Below are 22,500 nucleotides of genomic sequence, written 5' to 3' on the forward strand. Positions count from 1 at the left end.
ATAATTTATGAAACATCATTAGTTATTTTTCCTGATTAAGATTAATTTTCGAATTTTGATGACATGTTTTAAATAGGTTCAAATTAAATCTGCACTTTGCTAGAATATATAAAAAATTGGACCAAGCTATATTTCTAATAAAGACAAATCATTATTTCTTCTAGATTTTCCAGAACAAAAATTTTAAAAGCAATTCAAAAGACTTCAAAATCAGATTTAAATTTGATTCCATAGATTTTCTAGATTTGCCAGAATATTTTTTTTTTAATTTTAATCATAATAAGTTTGAAGAAATATTTCACAAATATTCTTCGGCAAAAAAACAGAAGCTAAAATGAAGAATTAAATTAAAATGTATTTATTATTCTTTACAATAAAGAAAAAAAAATACTTAAACATTGATTTAAATTGTCAGGAAAGAAGAGGAAGGAATTTAAAAGGTAAAAAGGTATATGTGTTTAAAAATCCTAAAATCATTTTTAAGGTTGTATTTTTTCTCTAAAATTGTCTTTCTGAAAGTTATAAGAAGCAAAGTAAAAAAATATTAATGAATTTATTTAAACAAGTGAAGACCAAGTCTTTAAAATATTTTCTTGGATTTTCAAATTCTATTTGAGTTTTGTCTCTCTTAGAATTAAAAATGTCGAGCAAAGCGAGACCAGCTGCTGGTAAATAAATACAATTTAAAAAATAGAGGCAGCTCACTGGTAAGTGCTGCTATTTGAGCTATTTTTAGAACAGGCCAGCGGGCGACTCATCTGGTCCTTGTGGGCGACCTGGTGCCCGCGGGCACCGCCTTGGTGACCCCTGCTATAGATCAACTTCAGATCTACACTATCTGTCGATTCTGCATTTTTATTATCATATTTTTCTTTTTTTTCATGCCCTTTTTGTCAAAGAAATGTATATTTTGTGTATGGTTAACACACAAAATAGGCAATATGTTCCCCCAAAAAACATTTCAAAGTGGAATATTGGATGTAAAGTAATTACAGCTTCAAAGAGGTCAATAATTCAGAACATTGTTTTAAAATTTTATGGGTTTTTTCTGGCGCAAATACATTTGACACTAAAATTCTTGGGATCCAAAAGGGTCCCCTCTCATAAAATGTAAAAATAAGTCACGTTTATTTATTAATTTTTTTTACTTTCAAGTTTTAAATCTAGATCATCTACAAATTTACAGTAATTGTCGATTGTAAGTTTTTATTATCATTTTTTTCTCTTTTTTTTGTCAGAAAAAGCTTTGTTTTTTGTATGGTTAACACACAAACTATGCAATATCATCCCCAAAAAAGTATTTCAAAGTGGAATATTACATGTGAACTAATTGGAGCCTTAAATATGTCAATAATTCATAACCACTTTGATTTTAAGTCATTGTTATTTTTTTGAGCGATGACAATTAAAAAAAAATCCCACTAATTATCTTAGGGATCCAAAAGTTCCCACTCATAAAAGTGTTAAAAATAAGTCATACATACCTATGTATTTTTGCTTTTAAAGCTTAAATTTCTACATCAATTTCAGGTCAATACAGTTTTTATTTTTGGAATATTTTTTCAATGCTCTTTTTGTCAAAATACGCAATATTTTCCCCCAAATTTCAAAGTGAATATTTGCTTTAAATAGGTCAATAATTCAAAACAATGTCGGATTTTAATACATGATTATATTTTTGAGCAAAAACAGTTAAAAAAAATACCACCTGAATTTTTAGGGATCCAAAAACCTCCCACTCATAAAAGTGTAAAAAAATAAGTGATATGTATTTATAAAAAAACATTTACTTTCAAAGCTTAAATCTCTCGATTATCTGTATTTATTCATAAAACATTTTGGGTTTTTTTATGCTCTTTTTGTCAAAAAAAATAACTTGTTTTTTTATATGGCAAACACACAAAATATGCAATATATTCTCCCAAAAACATTTCAAAGTGTAATAATTGATCTGAACTAACTGGAGCCTTAAATAAGGCAATAAATATGAACAAATTAGATTTTTTTTGTTATTTTTTTGGAGCAATGACAGTTTAAAAAAAAAATCCCACTAATATTCTTAGGGATCCAAAAGGGTCCCACTCATAAAAGTGTTTAAAATAAGTTAGAATTAAGTTAAGTTAAAATAAGTTTTGCTTTCAAAGCGTAAATCTCGATCAATTTCAGAACGGTCCGTATTTTTGTGTTTTGTATTTTTTTTATGCCCTTTTTTGTCAAAGAAAACTTTGTTTTTTCTAAATGGTAAACACACAAATTATGCAATATTTCCCTCCACAAAAAAATTCAAAGTGTAACATTAATAAAATAAAGTAGGCTTCTTTTGCCCTCACTTACAGTGTAGGGGAATAATGCACTATCCACCTGGTAAAAGGAGGAAGAGATGATACAATATTATCTGCTCGCAGATGCTACCTGGTGGTTGCTTGAGCACACTGCAGCTAGTACTGGATAGTCTCAGTCCTTAATGCTTCAATCACACGCAGGATTCTCACAAGAATGAGGCTAAAATACAACTTTCCTACTGTTGGTCGATAATTCATAACATTGATTTATATGTATTATTATTTTTTTGTGCAATGACAGTTTTAAATCAAAAACAGCCTGCATGGCAGTTTTGTATTATTAGAGTCAACATTGCAATCTGTTTGCTATTTTATGACACTTTTTTATGTTTATTTAAAAATAGTGTTTATAGAAAGTGCTGCAGGCCGTTAAAAAATGCACTTTGGACACCTATCCTGTTAGAAAAAAAACTGATCATGAAACTTGTGTCCATCAACAACAAAGTTTATTTGTAAAAGTTTAAATGGCAGCAATAACAACAAACTATAAAACAGCAAAACTATCTAAAACTATCTTCTTTTTTTGTTTGTTTAGAAAGCTGCACATTGGTAAATTATTGCTATTTGATTAACTCCTGGCATCAATCTAAAATAGTCAATGTACAGATTTATTGCATTTATTAATTATTGAGCTATCCAGTAGATAGTTTAATTATGTTAAATAGAAAAGTGTTGTAGCTTTTTAGTATTTTGTAGAATTAGATCAAAAAACAACTATTTTAAAATGCTTATTTTCCAAATGTTCGATCTTTACTGTGAAATAAATAATGTAAAAGTGATTTATATTAATGTATAATAAAAAAATATTGTAAGTTAAAACATATTTTTATTATTTTGAAACTAGTAAACAAATATGCAGAAAGCAAAAATATGGTTGCAAAATATTTTTGTTTTTAATCACCAAAAATGACACAAAATTATATAAAATTGATGGCTTGGTTGCTGTATGTGTATTATTATAATAAAATACATTTTGTAAACCCCAGAATGCCACCTAATATATTGAACTTATTGAGTTATTTATTGATGGTTTTAATTATTGTTCATGTAGAAAAACATCAGAAAGTTCCTTCTGTTTTTGTATGAACTATAAGATAAATGATACTTTTTGATAGTTCCTGTTGCAGCGTTCACTTTGTACAAAGTGAAAATAAATGTATATTGCCATTGTATATTGTGTATTGTATTTTAGTACAATTGATCAGTCGCCTGAAGTACTCCCGGAGGAGCAATACAACTTCTTGCTGGGCTAATCAGTGCGAATATTGGGTGGGAATAAGCAAGCTCCGTTTTGAATGAAAGCTTTGAATTTGTCAACGAGGCAGAAGAAGCAACCTTGATGACCTGGGGGGGACTAGGGGGGGGGTTGTTCTAATCAATACTTTCCGAGTAGGAACATGAGCCAACACTGACAACTGCTGGCTTTGCTCAATGGCAAGGGGGGGGGGTGCACCTTCAATAAGTGGGGTCATGTGGGTGGGAGGGGCTGGGGGGGATTGACCCATTAGGGTTTTTGTGTTGTGTTCATCCAAACAATCATCATCATCATCACATTATGCTTGAAGATCTTATCTTGCTTTGCGTACAAGTGGTGAAGTTTAAAGTGCACTGGACTTGTTTGAAGTAGACATGTGAGTACGTGTGGGAGCATGTGTCAAAGTAGGAATACATCTACCCTCACATTCAACATGTGGCCCCAGATAGGAATCATTTTGCACGTTAATTGTCCGTCACTTTTAACGCCCGTCACAGGTAATCGTCTGTCACTTGTAAGGTCCGTCACAAGTAAGCGTCCGTCACACGTGATCAATCGTCTGCCACTCGGTAGCGTTTGTCACACGTAACGTCTGTCACACGTAACGTTTGTCACACGTAACGTTTGTCACACGTAACGTTTGTCACACGTAACGTTTGTCACATGTAATTGTCTGTCACATGTAAACGTCCGTCACATGTAAACGTCTGTCACATGTAAACGTCTCACACATCAGCGTCTAACATGTCAGCGTCTGGCACACGTAACGTCTGTCACACGTCAGCGTCTCACACGTCAGCGTGTCACACACGTAACATTCATCACACGTAAGCGTTTGCCACACGTAACATTCGTCACACGTAAGGGTTTGTCAAACGTAACATCTGTCACACATAAGCGCTAGTCATACGTAAGCATTTGTCTCACGTAAGCGTTTGTCATATGTAAGCTTTTGTCACACGTAACATTTGTCACACGTAACATTCGTCACACGTAAGCGTTTGTCACACGTAAGCGTTTGTCACATGTAAGCGTTTGTCACACGTAAGCGTTTGCCACACGTAACATTCGTCACACGTAACGGTTTGTCACACGTAACATCTGTCACACATAAGCGCTAGTCATACGTAAGCATTTGTCTCACGTAACATTTGTCACACGTAAGCGTTTGTCATATGTAAGCTTTTGTCACACGTAAGCGTTTGTCATACGTAAGCATTTGTCACACGTAACATTTGTCACACATAAGCGTTTGTCACACGTAAGCGTTTGTCACACGTAACATTTGTCACACGTAACGTTTGTCACATGTAATTGTCTGTCACATGTAAACGTCTGTCACATGTAAACGTCTGTCACGTGTAAACGTCTCACACATCAGCGTCTCACATGTCAGCGTCTGTCACACGTAACGTCTGTCACACGTCAGCGTCTCACACGTCAGCGTGTCACTCACGTAACATTCATCACACGTAAGCGTTTGCCACACGTAACATTCGTCACACGTAAAGGTTTGTCACACGTAACATCTGTCACACATAAGCGCTAGTCATACGTAAGCATTTGTCTCACGTAACATTTGTCACACGTAACATTTGTCACACGTAAGCGTTTGTCATATGTAAGCTTTTGTCACACGTAACATTCGTCACACGTAAGCGTTTGTCATACGTAAGCGCTTGTCACACGTAAGCGTTTGTCACACGTAACATTTGTCTCACGTAACATTTGTCACACGTAAGCGTTTGTCACACGTAAGCGTTTGTCACACGTAAGCGTTTGTCACACATAAGCGTTTGTCACACGTAAGCGGTTGTCACACGTAACATTTGTCGCACATAAGCACTTGTCATATGTAAGCGTTAGTCACACGTAATATTTGTCACACGTTAGCGTTTGTCACACGTAAGCGGTTGTCACACGTAACATTTGTCACACGTAACATTTGTCACACGCAACATTTGTCGCACATAAGCACTTGTCATACGTAAGCGTTAGTCACACGTAATATTTGTCACACGTAAGCGTTTGTCATATGTAAGCTTTTGTCACACGTAACATTCGTCACACGTAAGCGTTTGTCTCACGTAACATTTGTCACACGTAAGCGTTTGTCACACGTAAACGTTTGTCACACGTAAGCGTTTGTCACACGTAAGCGTTTGTCACACGTAAGCGGTTGTCACACGTAACATTTGTCACAAGTAACATTTGTCACACATAAGCGTTTGTCACATGTAACATTTGTCACACGTAACATTTGTCACACGTAACATTTGTCACACGTAACATTTGGCACACGTAACATTTGGCACACGTAACATTTATCACACGTAATTGTCTGTCACACATAACGTCTGTCACGCGTAACGTCTGTCACGCGTAACGTCTGTCACGCGTAACGTCTGTCACGCGTAACGTCTGTCACGCGTAACGTCTGTCACGCGTAACGTCTGTCACGCGTAACGTCTGTCACACGTAGCCGTCTGTCACACGTAACGTCTGTCACATGTAACATCCGTCACACATAGCGTCTGTCACATGAAAACGTCTCACACGTTACGTTTGTCACACGTAACATTCGTCACATGTCAGTGTTTGTCACAAGTAATCATCTGTCACACGTAATGTCTGTCATACGTATCGTTTGTCACACATCAGCGTCTGTCACAAGTAATCATCCGTCACACGTAATGTCTGTCACACGTATTGTTTGTCACTCAGCAGCGTCTGTCACGTAATGTTTGTCACTCATAAGCATCCGTCACACGTAACGTTTGTAAGAATTGTTTTAGGTATATCATAAAACTTATGGATGTTGCTTGGAGTGCTGAATGAAGCACTTATACATCCAGTTCAAAGATTTTGAACAGCAGGAATTCACGTTCCCCTAGCTCAGGGGTCGGCAACCTTTACCACTCAAAGAGCCATTTTGACCCGTTTCACAAAATAAAGAAAACAATGGGAGCCACAAAACTCTTTTGAAATGTATAATGAAATAACACTGCATGCAAAGTTTTTTTGTTTTTTTTGCTGCAGACACGCGGTCCGCACCTTATTATGAAGATTTAATGCTGTATATGAATGCTGCTTGACAGCATCACACTTGCCAAACCTACCAGTTTTTCCGGGAGACTCCCGAACTACAGAGCAACTATTCATACAAATGTCTTCTGATTTTCACCTAAACAACAATAATAAGGGTGTGACATAATGACAATGCCTTTAGCGCCCTCTACAACTTGTACAAACAGCTAGTCAGTACAGTCACATGTTGTATGTGGCTTCTGCAGACACACAGGAATACTTGTTCAACAGCCATACAGGTCTCAGTGAGGGTGCCCGTTTAAACAACTTTAACACTCTTACTAATATGCGCCACACTGTGAACCCACACCAAACAAGAATGACCAACACATTTCGGGAGAACATCCGCACTGTAACACAACATAAACACAACGGAACAAATACCCAGTATCCCATGTATCCCTAACTTTTCCGGGCTACATTATACAGCCCCGCTACCACCAAAGCTTGCCAACCTCAACCGATGCACGGGTAAGGTTTATTCAGGTGTACTGGAGAGGAGGCTACGCCGGATAGTCGAACCTCGGATTCAGGAGGAACAGTGCGGTTTTCGTCCTGGTCGTGGAACTGTGGACCAGCTCTATCCTCCCGGCAGGGTTCTTGAGGGTGCATGGGAGTTTGCCCAACCAGTCTACATGTGCTTTGTGGACTTGGAGAAGGCATTCGACCGTGTCCCTCGGGAAGTCCTGTGGGGAGTGCTCAGAGAGTATGGGGTACCGGACTGTCTTATTGTGGCGGTCCACTCCCTGTACGATCAGTGCCAGAGCTTGGTCCGCATTGCCGGCAGTAAGTCGGACACGTTTCCAGTGAGGGTTGGACTCCGCCAAGGCTGTCCTTTGTCACCGAATCTGTTCATAACTTTTATGGACAGAATTTCTAGGCGCAGTCAAGGCGTTGAGGGGTTCCGGTTTGGTGGTCGCGGGATTAGGTCTCTGCTTTTTGCAGATGATGTGGTCCTGATGGTTTCATCTGACCGGGATCTTCAGCTCTCGCTGGATCGGTTCGCAGCCGAGTGTGAAGCGACCGGAATGAGAATCAGCACCTCCAAGTCCGAGTCCATGGTTCTCGCCCGGAAAAGGGTGGAGTGCCATCTCCGGGTTGGGGAGGAGACCCTGCCCCAAGTGAAGGAGTTCAAGTACCTAGGAGTCTTGTTCACGAGTGGGGGAGGAGTGGATCGTGAGATCGACAGGCGGATCGATGCGGCGTCTTCAGTAATGCGGACGTTGTACCGATCCGTTGTGGTGAAGAAGGAGCTGAGCCAGAAGGCAAAGCTCTCAATTTACCGGTCGATCTACGTTCCCATCCTCACCTATGGTCATAAGCTTTGGGTCATGACCGAAAGGATAAGATCAAGCGTACAATCTGCCGATATGAGTTTCCTCCGCCGGGTGGCGGGGCTCTCCCTTAGAGATAGGGTGAGAAGCTCTGCCATCCGGGAGGAACTCAAAGTAAAGCCGCTGCTCCTCCACGTGGAGAGGAGCCAGATGAAGTGGTTCGGGCATCTGGTCAGGATGCCACCCGAATGCCTCCCTAGGGAGGTGTTTAGGGCACGTCCAACCGGTAGGAGGCCACGGGGAAGACCCAGGACACGTTGGGAAGACTATGTCTCCCGGCTGGCCTGGGAACGCCTCGGGATCCCCCGGGAAGAGCTAGACGAAGTGGCTGGGGAGAGGGAACTCTGGGCTTCCCTGCTTAGGCTGCTGCCCCCGCGACCCAACCTCTGATAGGGAAGAAAAATCCATACGCAAAGGAAAAAAATAGCGACTTATAGTTTGTGTGTGAACTCGTTTTCGCTGCATACTACTCCTGTACTCAGACTATAAAGTTGACTTCTGTATTGTCCTTTGATCAAAGGTGTGTAGCAAGGCGCTGTAAATGACAAATGGGTTGTACTTGTATAGCGCTTTTCTACCTTCAAGGTACTCAAAGCGCTTTGACACTACTTCCACATTTACCCATTCACACACACATTCACACACTGATGGAGGGAGCTGCCATGCAAGGCGCCAACTAGCACCCATCAGGAGCAAGGGTGAAGTGTCTTGCTCAGGACACAACGGACGTGACGGGTTTGGTTCTAGGTGGGATTTGAACCAGTGACCCTCGGGTTGCGCACGGCCACTCTCCCACTGCGCCACGCCGTCCCTATACTTAGTTACTTATGTCGCTTTTTGATGCAGTACCTACCGCCTGAGGGATCCAAGGTCATGGCCTTGCCGCTTACGTGCAGTGATTTCTCCAGATTCTCTGAACGTTTCGATGATATTACGGACCATAGATGGTGAAATCCCTAAATTCCTTGCAATAGCTGGTTGAGAAATGTTGTTCTTAAACCGTTGGACAGTTTGCTCACATATGGGCTGAAAATGATTTGCAAATCATTGTATTCTGTTTATATTTACATCCAACACAATCTCACGACTCATATGGAAACGGGGTTTGTAATATTTGGCATTTTGACATGCATCAGTGCCTTTTTACGGCGGCTTTTGAAGACAAACCGAAGTGCAGAGTGCTGAAATGTGGAGTAGTCGTGACGCGAGCTTAAAAAGAAGCGTTGCGTTTGAGTGCATGATGAGTTTTGTTGAAGGACACTCAGTCAAGAGTGTTTGAGCGACTGCGATGCGCTTCACGTGTCTCTAATTGGCCCAAACGCCAGCCGAGGTGTGAAGCGTGCGCACGCATGCGACGCCTCCATTAGCGGCCGTGGCGCGACGGCACACCTGCGTCTCGCCAAGGTGCGACTCCCGTAGAGCGCAAGATTGTGGAGGAGTAAATATTGGGATTCCGACCGAGCCGCTTTAATGGCTGCGTCTCAGACATGACAGGAGAGGATTTCTTCTTGACAACATTTTTGCATCTTTTGTGGGTTTGTTTTTTTTTTGCCATTTGAAAAATAAGGTTTTCTTTGACAAAAACGCATGAAATAAATTAAAATAAATTAAAACAAAAACTTAGACTGACAAAAAGATATGAAGTTGATGTACATATTATTGTTTGCAAATATTAGCTCATTTGGAATGTGATGCAAAAATGTGTGGCAAAAAAGAAAGTTGGGAACATTTATTTGCACGGGTGAAGTGAAGTGAAGTATATTTATATAGCGCTTTTTCTCAAAGTGACTCAAAGCGCTTGACATAGTGAAACCCAATATCTAATTTTTACATTTAAAGCAGTGTGGGTGGCACTGCGAGCAGGTAGGGTAAAGTGTATTGCCCAAGGACACAACGGCAGTGACTAGGATGGCACAAGCAGGGATTGAACCTGCAACCCTCAAGTTGCTGGCACAGCCGCTCTACCAACCGAGCTATACGAGGCTAATTGGGAACATTTTCATTCCCAAACTGGAATGGGGCGAGGGTCACCACTTTGTGAATATGCTACAAAGACAACATTTTTGATGTTCAAACTGATAAACATTTTTTTTTCTTCCAAATAATTATTAACTTTAGAATTTGATGCCAGCAACACGTGACAAAGAAGTTAGGAAAGGTGGCAATTAATACTGCTAAAGTTGAGGAATGCTCATCAAACACTTATTAGGAACATCCCACAGGTGTGCAGGCTAATTGGGAACAGGTGGGTGCCATGATTGGGTATAAAAACAGCTTCCATGAAATGCTAAGTAATTCACAAACAAGGATGGGGCGAGGGTCACCACTTTGTAAGAAAATTGTCGAACAGTTTTACGACAACATTTCTCAACGAGCTATTGCAAGGAATTTAGGGATTTCACCATCTATGGTCCGTAAAATCATCAAAAGGTTCAGAGAATCTGGAGAAATCACTGCACGTAAGCGATGATATTACGGACCTTTGATCCCTCAGGCGGTACTGCATCAAAAACCCACATCAGTGTGTTAAGGATATCACCACATGGGCTCAGGAACACTTCATAAAACAATTGTCAGTAACTACAGTTGGTCGCTACGTCTGTAAGTGCAAGTTAAAACTCTACTATGCAAAGCCAAACCCATTTATCAACAACACCCTGAAACGCGGCCGGCTTCGCTGAGCCCGAGTTCATCTAAGACGGGGCTAATGCCAAGTCAAAAGGTGTTCTGTGGTCTGACGAGTTCACATTTCAAATTGTTTTTGGAAATATTCGACATTGTGTCATCCGGACCAAAGGGGAAGCAAACTTTCCAGACTGTTATCGACGCAATGTTGAAAAGCCAACATCTGTGATGGTATGGGGGTGTATTAGTGCCCAAGGCATGGGTAACTTACACATCTGTGCCTTTGCTGAAAGGTCCATACAGGTTTTGGAGCAACATATGTTGTCATCCAAGCAACGTTATCATGGACGCCCCTGCTTATTTCAGCAAAACAATGCCAACCCACATTCAGCACGTGTTACAACAGTGTGTCTTCGTAGTAAAAGAGCGCGGGTACTTTCCTGTCCCGCCTGCAGTCCAGACCTGTCTCCCATCGAAAATATGTGGCGCGTTATGAAACGTAAAATACGACAGCGGAGACCCCGGACTGTTGAACGACTGAAGCTCTACATAAAACAAGAATGGGAAAGAATTCCACTTTCAAAGCTTCAACAATTAGTTTCCTCAGTTTCCAAACGTTTATTGAGTGTTGTTAAAAGAAAAGGTGATGTAACACAGTGGTGAACATGCCCTTTCCCAACTACTTTGGCACGTGTTGCAGCCATGAAATTCTAAGTTAATTATTATTTGCAAAAAAAATAAAGTTTACGAGTTTGAACATCAAATATGTTGTCTTTGTAGTGCATTCAACTGAATATGGGTTGAAAAGGATTTGTAAATCATTGTATTCCGTTTATATTTACATCTAACACAATTTCCCAACTCATATGGAAACGGGGTTTGTATGTTACTCACGCTATGTTAGTGTTACTCACCTAGCAATATGCTCAAATATAATATTAGCTTGTAGCTCACCTAGCCTTGCTAGTGTTGCTAACCTAGCATAATGTTAAAATACAATGCTAGCATGTACCTCACATAGCTGTCCTATTATAGAATGATGTTTGTGTATTGTTGGCATGTTATCCACAAATATATGCTCGTGTTTTATGGCCTAGTGCAATGTTAGCATGTAGCTCACGTAGCTATATGCTAGTGTTGCTAACCTAATAGTGAGAGTCCGGCCAATAGTGGATCTAACATGATAGTGAGAATCCAGTCCTTAGTGGATCTGAGTCCAGTCCATAGTGGATTCAACATAATAGTGAGACTCCAGTCCATAGTGGATCTAACATAATAGTGAGAGTCCAGTCCATAGTGGATCTAACATAATAGTGAGAGTCCGGTACATAGTGGATCTAGTTAGTAGTGTGAGTCCTGTCCATAGTGGATCTAACATAATAATGATAGTCCAGTCCATAGTGGATCTAACATAATAGTGAGAGTCCGGTCCATAGGGGATCTAGTTAATAGTGTGAGAGTCCAGTCCATAGTGGATCAAACATAATAGTGAGAGTCAAGTCCATAGGGGATCTGATATAACAGTGAGAGTCCAGTCCATAGTGGATCTAACATAATAGTGAGAGTCCAGTCCATAGTGGATCTAGTTAATAGTGTGAGAGTCCAGTCCATAGTGGATCAAACATAATAGTGAGAGTCAAGTCCATAGGGGATCTAACATAACAGTGAGAGTCCAGTCCATAGTGGATCTAACATAATAGTGAGAGTCCAGTCCATAGTGGATCTAGTTAATGGTGTGAGATTCCAGTCCTTAGTGGATCCAACATAATAGTGAGAGTCCAGTCCATAGTGGATCTAACATAATAGTGAGAGTCCAGTCCATAGTGGATCTAGTTAATAGTGTGAGAGTCCAGTCCATAGTGGATCAAACATAATAGTGAGAGTCAAGTCCATAGGGGATCTAACATAACAGTGAGAGTCCAGTCCATAGTGGATCTAACATAATAGTGAGAGTCCAGTCCATAGTGGATCTAGTTAATGGTGTGAGATTCCAGTCCTTAGTGGATCCAACATAATAGTGAGAGTCCAGTCCATAGTGGATCTAGTTAATAGTGTGAGAGTCCAGTCCATAGTGGATGTAACATAATAGTGATAGTCCAGTCCATAGTGGATCTAGTTAATAGTGTGAGAGTCCAGTCCATAGTGGATCTAATATACTGTAATAGTGAGATTCCAGTCCATAGTGGATCTAACATAATGAGAGTCCAGTCATGAGTCAAGTGCGTAGTGGTTCTAGTTAATAGTGTGAGATTCCAGTGCATAGTGGATTTAGTTAATAGTGTGAGAGTCCAGTCCATAGTGGATCTAACATAATAGTGAAAGTCCAGTCCATAGTGGATCTATTTAATAGTGTGAGAGTCCAGTCCATAGTGGATCTAACATAATAGTGAGAGTCCGGTACATAGTGGATCTAGTTAGTAGTGTGAGTCCTGTCCATAGTGGATCTAACATAATAATGATAGTCCAGTCCATAGTGGATCTAACATAATAGTGAGAGTCCGGTCCATAGGGGATCTAGTTAATAGTGTGAGAGTCCAGTCCATAGTGGATCTAACATAATAGTGAGAGTCCAGTCCATAGTGGATCTAGTTAATAGTGTGAGAGTCCAGTCCATAGTGGATCAAACATAATAGTGAGAGTCAAGTCCATAGGGGATCTGATATAACAGTGAGAGTCCAGTCCATAGTGGATCTAACATAATAGTGAGAGTCCAGTCCATAGTGGATCTAGTTAATGGTGTGAGATTCCAGTCCTTAGTGGATCCAACATAATAGTGAGAGTCCAGTCCATAGTGGATCTAACATAATAGTGAGAGTCCAGTCCATAGTGGATCTAGTTAATAGTGTGAGAGTCCAGTCCATAGTGGATCAAACATAATAGTGAGAGTCAAGTCCATAGGGGATCTAACATAACAGTGAGAGTCCAGTCCATAGTGGATCTAACATAATAGTGAGAGTCCAGTCCATAGTGGATCTAGTTAATGGTGTGAGATTCCAGTCCTTAGTGGATCCAACATAATAGTGAGAGTCCAGTCCATAGTGGATCTAGTTAATAGTGTGAGAGTCCAGTCCATAGTGGATGTAACATAATAGTGATAGTCCAGTCCATAGTGGATCTAGTTAATAGTGTGAGAGTCCAGTCCATAGTGGATCTAATATACTGTAATAGTGAGATTCCAGTCCATAGTGGATCTAACATAATGAGAGTCCAGTCATGAGTCAAGTGCGTAGTGGTTCTAGTTAATAGTGTGAGATTCCAGTGCATAGTGGATTTAGTTAATAGTGTGAGAGTCCAGTCCATAGTGGATCTAACATAATAGTGAAAGTCCAGTCCATAGTGGATCTATTTAATAGTGTGAGAGTCCAGTCCATAGTGGATCTAACATACTGTAATAGTGAGATTCCAGTCCATAGTGGATCTAACATAATGAGAGTCCAGTCATGAGTCCAGTGCGTAGTGGTTCTAGTTAATAGTGTGAGATTCCAGTGCAAAGTGGATTTAGTTAATAGTGTGAGAGTCCAGTCCATAGTGGATCTAACTTAATAGTGAGAGTCCAGTCCATAGTGGATCCAACATGAAAGTGAGAGTCCAGTCCATAGTGGATCTAACTTAATAGTGAGAGTCCAGTCCATAGTGGGGCCAGCAGGAGATCATCTTGAGTGGAGACTGACTTGTGCAGAGACGTCCCCAATCGAAGCACAGATGAGTGTTCCACCCTGGGTCCCGAATCTGTAATTCCCGCTCCACTCTACACGAAGGAGAGGGGGGCCGAGCAGAAAAGAAACGGCAGATCAACTGGTCCAAAGGGGGTCTATTTAAAGGCTAGAGTATACGAATGAGTTTTAAGATGAGACTTAAATGCTTCTACTTAGGTAGCATCTCTAACTGTTACCGGGAGGGCATTCCAGAGTACTGGAGCCCGAATGGAAAACGCTCTATAGCCCACAGACTTTTTTGGGGGCTCTGGGAATCACTAATAAGCCGGAGTTCTTTGAACGCAGATTTCTTCCCGGGACATATGGTACAATACAATCGGCAAGATAGGATGGAGCTAGACCGTGTAGTATTTTATACGTAAGTAGTAGAACCTTAAAGGCCGACTGAAATGAGATTTTCTTATTTAAACGGGGATAGCAGGTCCATTCTATGTGTCATACTTGATCATTTCGCGATATTGCCATATTTTTGTTGAAAGGATTTAGTAGAGAACATCCACGATAAAGTTTGCAACTTTCGGTGTTAATAGAAAAGCTCTGCCTCTACCGGAAGTCGCAGACGATGACGTCACATGTTTGATGGCTCCTCACATATTCACATTGTTTTTAATGGGAGCCTCCAACAAAAAGTGCTATTCGGACCGAGGAAAACGACAATTTCCCCATTGATTTGAGCGAAGATGAAAGATTTGTGTTTGAGGATATAAAAACGCGATTGCATTGGGACGGATTTCGATGTTTTTAGACACATTTACTAGGATAATTCTGGGAAATCCCTAATCTTTCTATTGTGTTGCTAGTGTTTTAGTGAGTTAAATAGTACCTGATAGTTGGAAGGGTGTACGTCCACGGGTGTCTTGACGCCATGTGTCTCAGGGGATTCGACGGCAGCTTTATGGACGGCACAAGCTCAGCTTTTCTCCGGTAAGAAGCAACTTTTTACCACAATTTTCTCACCGAAAACTGCTGGGTGACTTTCCGTCGTGATTCATGTTCGCTTGACCGCGCTCTGATCCATAGTAAAGTTTCACCTCCATGAATTTTAAACAAGGAATCACCGTGTGTTTGTGTGGCTAAAGGCTAAAGCTTCCCAACTCCGTCTTTCTACTGTGACTTCTCCAATATTAATTGCACAAATTGCAAAAGATTCAGCAACACAGATCTCCAAAATACTGTGTAATTATGCCGTTAAAGCAGACGACTTTTAGCTGTGTGTGTGCAGCGCTCATACTTCCTAAAAACCCGTGACGTTTTGCGTACACGTCATCATTACACGACGTTTTCAAGATGAAACTCCCGGGAAATTTAAAATTGTAATTTAGTAAACTAAAAAGGCCGTATTGGCATGTGTTGCAATGTTAATATTTCATCATTGATATATAAACTATCAGACTGCGTGGTGGGTAGTAGTGGGTTTCAGTAGGCCTTTAAAGTCACATCTTAAAGGGGAACATTATCACCAGACCTATGTAAGAGTCAATATATACCTTGATGTTGCAGGAAAAAAACATATATTTTTTTAACCGATTTCTGAACTCTAAATGGGTGAATATTGGCGAATTAAATGCCTTTCTGTTTATGCCTCTCTGAGCGACGGCGTCAGAACGTGACGTCACATCGGTACTCAACGCCATTTTTCCCTACCACATTACACGCATCGAGTCAAATCAGCTCTGTTATTTTTCGTTTTTTTGACTGTTTTCCGGTACCTTGGAGACATCATGCCTCGTCGGTGTGTTGTCGGAGGGTGTAACGACACAATCAGGGACAGACGTGCATCGATTATCACGGCATGCTAATCGATGCTAAAATGCGATTTAGGCCAGCTGTGTACATATTGCAGCATTATGCCTCATTTGTAGCTATATTTACATCCACCCACATTTAATACCAAACAAACAGTTACCAATCGACAGATTTAAATTGCTCCAGCGTCAAGAGATGCGAAAGTCCCTCGTTTGGTTTTTACCGGCGATGCTACGACAGAGATGGCACAGAGATGACAAGAATGTCTGGATATTTCGCAACACTCAAAGCAGATGCATTACCAACGATAAAGTCAAAGAAATCACTAAGGTGAGTTTTGTTGATGTTGTTGACTTATGTGCTAATCAGACATATTTGGTCGCGGCATGACTGCCAGCTAATCGATGCTGAAATGCTATTTAGGTTACTTACGTATATGAAACTATATTTACATCCAGCGTTTCCTTCCACCAACATTTAATGCCAAACAAACAGTTACCAATCGACGGATTTAAGTTGCTCCAGTGTCAAGAGATGCGAAAGTCCCTCGTTTGGTTTTTACGGGCGATGCTACGACAGAGATGGCACAGAGATGACAAGAATGTCTGGATATTTTGCGACACTCAAAGCAGATGCATTACCAACGATAAAGTCAAAGAAATCACAAATGTGAGTCTTGTTGATGTTGTTGACTTATGTGCCAATCAGACATATTTGGTCGCGGCATGACTGCCAGGTAGTCGATGCTAAAATGCTATTTAGGCTACCTACGTATATGAAACTATATTTACATCCAGCGTTTCCTTCCACCCACATTTAATGCCAAACAAACAGTTACCAATCGACGGATTTAAGTTGCTCCAGTCTCAAGAGATGCGAAAGTCCCTCGTTTGGTTTTTACGGGCGATGCTACGACAGAGATGGCACAGAGATGACAAGAATGTCTGGATATTTTGCGACACTCAAAGCAGATGCATTACCAACGATAAAGTCAAAGAAATCACAAATGTGAGTTTTGTTGATGTTGTTGACTTATGTGCTAATCAGACATATTTGGTCACAGCATGACTGCCAGCTAATCGATGCTAAAATGCTATTTAGGCTACCTACGTATATGAAACTATATTTACATCCAGCGTTTCCTTCCACCCACATTTAATGCCAAACAAACACTTACCAATCGACTGATTTAAGTTGCTCCAGTGTCAAGAGATGCGAAAGTCTCTCGTTTGGTTTTTACCGGCGATGCTACGACAGAGATGGCACAGAGATGACGAGAATGTCTGGATATTTTGCGACACTCAAAGCAGATGCATTACCAACGATAATTTCAAAGAAATCACAAAGGTGAGTTTTGTTGATGTTGTTGACTTATGCGCTAATCAGACATATTTGGTCGCGGCATGACTGCCAGCTAATCGATGCTAAAATGCTATTTAGGCTACCTACGTATATGAAACTATATTTACATCCAGCGTTTCCTTCCACCCACATTTAATGCCAAACAAACACTTACCAATCGACTGATTTAAGTTGCTCCAGTGTCAAGAGATGCGAAAGTCTCTCGTTTGGTTTTTACCGGCGATGCTACGACAGAGATGGCACAGAGATGACGAGAATGTCTGGATATTTTGCGACACTCAAAGCAGATGCATTACCAACGATAATTTCAAAGAAATCACAAAGGTGAGTTTTGTTGATGTTGTTGACTTATGCGCTAATCAGACATATTTGGTCGCGGCATGACTGCCAGCTAATCGATGCTAAAATGCTATTTAGGCTACCTATGTATATGAAACTATATTTACATCCAGCGTCTCCTTCCACCCACATTTAATGCCAAACAAACAGTTACCAATCGACAGATTTAAGTTGCTCCAGTGTCAAGAGATGCGAAAGTCCCTCGTTTGGTTTTTACCGGCGATGCTACGACGGAGATAGCACAGAGATGACAACAATGTGTGGATATCCTGCGACACTCAAAGCAGATGCATTCCCAACGATAAAGTCAACTAAATCACAAAGGTGAATTTTGTTGATGTTATTGACTTAGGTGCTAATCAGACATATTTTGGTCGCGGCATGACTGCCAGCTAATCAATGCTAAAATGCTATTTAGGCTACCTATATGAAACTATATTTACATCCAGTGTTTCCTTCCACCCACATTTAATGCGAAACAAACACTTACCAATCGACGGATTTAAGTTGATCCAGTGTCAATACGAAAGTCCTGATCGGTTGGTCTGCACATTTTACCGGCGATGCTAACGCAGACATGCATGGTCGAATAGAGTCAATGACTTCAGTTTCTTCTTCAATTTCGTTTTCGCTATCTGCCTCCATACTCCAACCATCCGTTTCAATACATGCGTAATCTGTTGAATCGCTTAAGCCGCTGAAATCCGAGTCTGAATCCGAGCTAATGTCGCTATATCTTGCTGTGCTATTCGCCATAGTTTGTACTGGAATCGCTATGTGACGTTACAGGGAAATGGACAGTGGCTTAAGCAAATAACGAAAATCGAGCACTTTAAAGCTTTTTTTAGGGATATTTTGGGTAAAGTTTTTGAAAAAAAATTTGAAAAATAAAATAAGCCACTGGGAACTGATTTTTATTGGTTCTAACCCTTCTGAAATTGTGATAATGTCCCCTTTAAGTGCACAGGAAGCCAGTATAGGCCTAATATGATCAAACTTTCTTGTTCTTGTCAAACCAGAGTAGTTGTTGTAGAGCCACACAGCTGATTCACATTAAAGACACAGTATTACTAAAAGTACTTTCCACTTCAGTACAGAGTTGGGAAGAAGGGAGATGACTTCCTGGCCATCAGTCAGAAGGTGTGGAGGTCCATGACAAACTTCCACTGGCAGCGTCCTGCTGCTTTCACATTTGTTGGGGGTTTTTTTTGAGGGGGAGGGGGGTCGGCAAAAAGACACGGAGCTGAGGAGCCAGTCGGCTCGTTAGCCACTAATTGTCGGGCGCTCAGTGCCAAGACTGCAGCGTGCGCCATCTGCTTGTCGCCGAGGAACATCTTGTCGTCTCTGGCCGGGCGGCCATTTTAAAATAGCTCCCAGACGCTGTTGGAAGATGTCAAAGTATGTGAGACGAAAAGGCCCGCAGAGGACGGACCTGCCAGGTCCGCCTCTTCTTGGCTGCCAACCATCAAATAGACACTACCTCTTTTACTTTCACTTTGCCAAGAGAAAGGCTTCATTTTCTGAAGGGAGCAAAATCAGCTTTAAGAATTTTGATTTGTTCATCAACAAGTTTTACTTTGAAACGTCGGGCTGCAACAAAACATCAGTTATATTTCAATTGTTGTTCTTTTACTTTGAAATGTCGACCTGCACCAAAACATCAGTTATATTCGAATTGTTGTTCTTTTACTTTGAAATGTCGACCTGCACCAAAACATCAGTTATATTCGAATTGTTGTTCTTTTACTTTGAAATGTCGACCTGCACCAAAACATCAGTTATATTTGAACCGCCGTTCTTTTACTTTGAAATGTCAGGCTGCACCAACACATCAGTTATATTCGAATTGTTGTTCTTTTACTTTGAAATGTCGACCTGCACCAAAACATCAGTTATATTCGAATTGTTGTTCTTTTACTTTGAAATGTCGACCTGCACCAAAACATCAGTTATATTTGAACCGCCGTTCTTTTATTTTGAAATGTCAGGCTGCACCAACACATCAGTTATATTTCAATTGTTGTTCTTTTACTTTGAAATATTGATCTGCACCAAAACATCAGTTATATTTGAACCGCCGTTCTTTTACTTTGAAATGTCGACCTGCACCAAAACATCAGTTATATTTCAATTGTTGTTCTTTTACTTTGAAATATCGACCTGCACCAAAACATCAGTTATATTTGAACCGCCGTTCTTTTACTGTGAAATGTCGGGCTGCACCAAAACATCAGTTATATTTGAATTGTTGTTATTTTACTTTGAAATGTCGGGCTGCATCAAAACATCAGTTATATTCGAATTGTTGTTCTTTTACTTTGAAATGTCGGGCTGCACCAAAATATCAGTTATATTTGAACCACCGTTCTTTTACTTTGAAATTTCGGGCTGCACCTAAACATCAGTTATATTCGAATTGTTGTTCTTTTACTTTGAAATGTCGGGCTGCACCAAAACATCAGTTATATTTGAACCGCCGTTCTTTTACTTTGAAATGTCAGGCTGCACCAACACATCAGTTATATTCGAATTGTTGTTCTTTTACTTTGAAATGTCGACCTGCACCAAAACATCAGTTATATTCGAATTGTTGTTCTTTTACTTTGAAATGTCGACCTGCACCAAAACATCAGTTATATTTGAACCGCCGTTCTTTTACTTTGAAATGTCGACCTGCACCAAAACATCAGTTATATTTCAATTGTTGTTCTTTTACTTTGAAATATCGACCTGCACCTAAACATCAGTTATATTTAAATTGTTGTTCTTTTACTTTGAAATGTCAGGCGCACCAAAACATCAGTTATATTCAAATTGTTGTTCTTTTACTTTGAAATGTCGACCTGCACCAAAACATCAGTTATATTCGAATTGTTGTTCTTTTACTTTGAAATGTCGACCTGCACCAAAACATCAGTTATATTTGAACCGCCGTTCTTTTACTTTGAAATGTCGGGCTGCACCAAAACATCAGTTATATTTCAATTGTTGTTCTTTTACTTTGAAATGTCGGGCTGCACCAAAACATCAGTTATATTTGAACCGCCGTTCTTTTACTTTGAAATGTCGGGCTGCACCAAAACATCAGTTATATTTGAACCGCCGTTCTTTTACTTTGAAATTTAGGGCTGCACCAAAACATTAGTTATATTTGAACCGCCGTTCTTTTACTTTGAAATGTCGGGCTGCACCAAAACATCAGTTATATTTAAATTGTTGTTCTTTTACTATGAAATGTCGGGCTGCACCAAAACATCAGTTATATTTGAACCGCCGTTCTTTTACTTTGAAATTTAGGGCTGCATCAAAACATCAGTTATATTTGAACCGCCGTTCTTTTACTTTGAAATGTCGGGCTGCATCAAAACATCAGTTATATTCAAATTGTTGTTCTTTTACTTTGAAATGTCGGGCTGCACCAAAACATCAGTTATATTTGAACCACCGTTCTTTTACTTTGAAATTTCGGGCTGCACCTAAACATCAGTTATATTCGAATTGTTGTTCTTTTACTTTGAAATGTCGGGCTGCACCAAAACATCAGTTATATTCAAATTGTTGTTCTTTTATTTTGAAATGTCGGGCTGCACCAAAACATCAGTTATATTTGAACCACCGTTCTTTTACTTTGAAATTTCAGGCTGCACCAAAACATCAGTTATATTCGAATTGTTGTTCTTTTACTTTGAAATGTCGACCTGCACCAAAACATCAGTTATATTTGAACCGCCGTTCTTTTACTTTGAAATGTCAGGCTGCACCAACACATCAGTTATATTTCAATTGTTGTTCTTTTACTTTGAAATGTCGGGCTGCACCAAAACATCAGTTATATTCGAATTGTTGTTCTTTTACTTTGAAATGTCGACCTGCACCAAAACATCAGTTATATTTGAACCGCCGTTCTTTTACTTTGAAATGTCAGGCTGCACCAACACATCAGTTATATTTCAATTGTTGTTCTTTTACTTTGAAATGTCGGGCTGCACCAAAACATCAGTTATATTCGAATTGTTGTTCTTTTACTTTGAAATGTCGGGCTGCACCCAAACATCAGTTATATTCGAATTGCTGTTTTTTTACTTTGAAATGTGGGGCTGCACTAAAACATTCGCTCATCAATTTGTCTGTTGATTCATTCACTCATTCATTTGTCTGGCCATTATTTCACTCATATGTCCATCCATTCATTCATGCAGTCACTTATTAATCCGTCTGTCCATTCTTTCATTCACTCAATCTGTCCGTTTGTTTATTCATTCACTCATTAATTTGTCTAGCCATTCATTCAAGCATTTACTTACTAATCCTTCCGTTTGTTTATTCATTCAGTCATTCCTCTGTCCATTTATTCATTAATTTGTCCATACATACACTGATTCATTAGTCAGCTCATCATTTATATGTTCATTCCTTCATCGGTTTGTTGAATCATTCACTCATTCCTCTGTCCATATATGCATTAATTTGTCCACACATACACTGATTCATTAATAATAATAATAATAATAATAATAGATTTTATTTGTAAAAAAAAAAAACACTTTCCATTGAGTAAACAACCTCAAAGTGCTACAGTGTAAAAAAAAAAGCAATAATAATAATAATAAAAAGATAATAAAAATAAATAAAATATAAAACTAGAAACAGCTGAGATAGGCGCCAGCGCCCCCCGCAACCCCGAAAGGGAATAA

The 22,500-nt window shown here is 39.9% G+C and overlaps 1 protein-coding gene across 10 annotated transcripts in view; it reads left to right on the plus strand.

Annotated features, from left to right (window-relative positions):
- Nucleotides 1-22,500, plus strand: part of cadps2 (Ca++-dependent secretion activator 2) — a 322,908-nt gene that overhangs the window by 167,033 nt on the left and 133,375 nt on the right. The window lies entirely within an intron of this gene.

The sequence above is a fragment of the Nerophis ophidion genome, linkage group LG03 (assembly GCF_033978795.1).
Source record: "Nerophis ophidion isolate RoL-2023_Sa linkage group LG03, RoL_Noph_v1.0, whole genome shotgun sequence".
Classification (NCBI taxonomy): domain Eukaryota; kingdom Metazoa; phylum Chordata; class Actinopteri; order Syngnathiformes; family Syngnathidae; genus Nerophis; species Nerophis ophidion.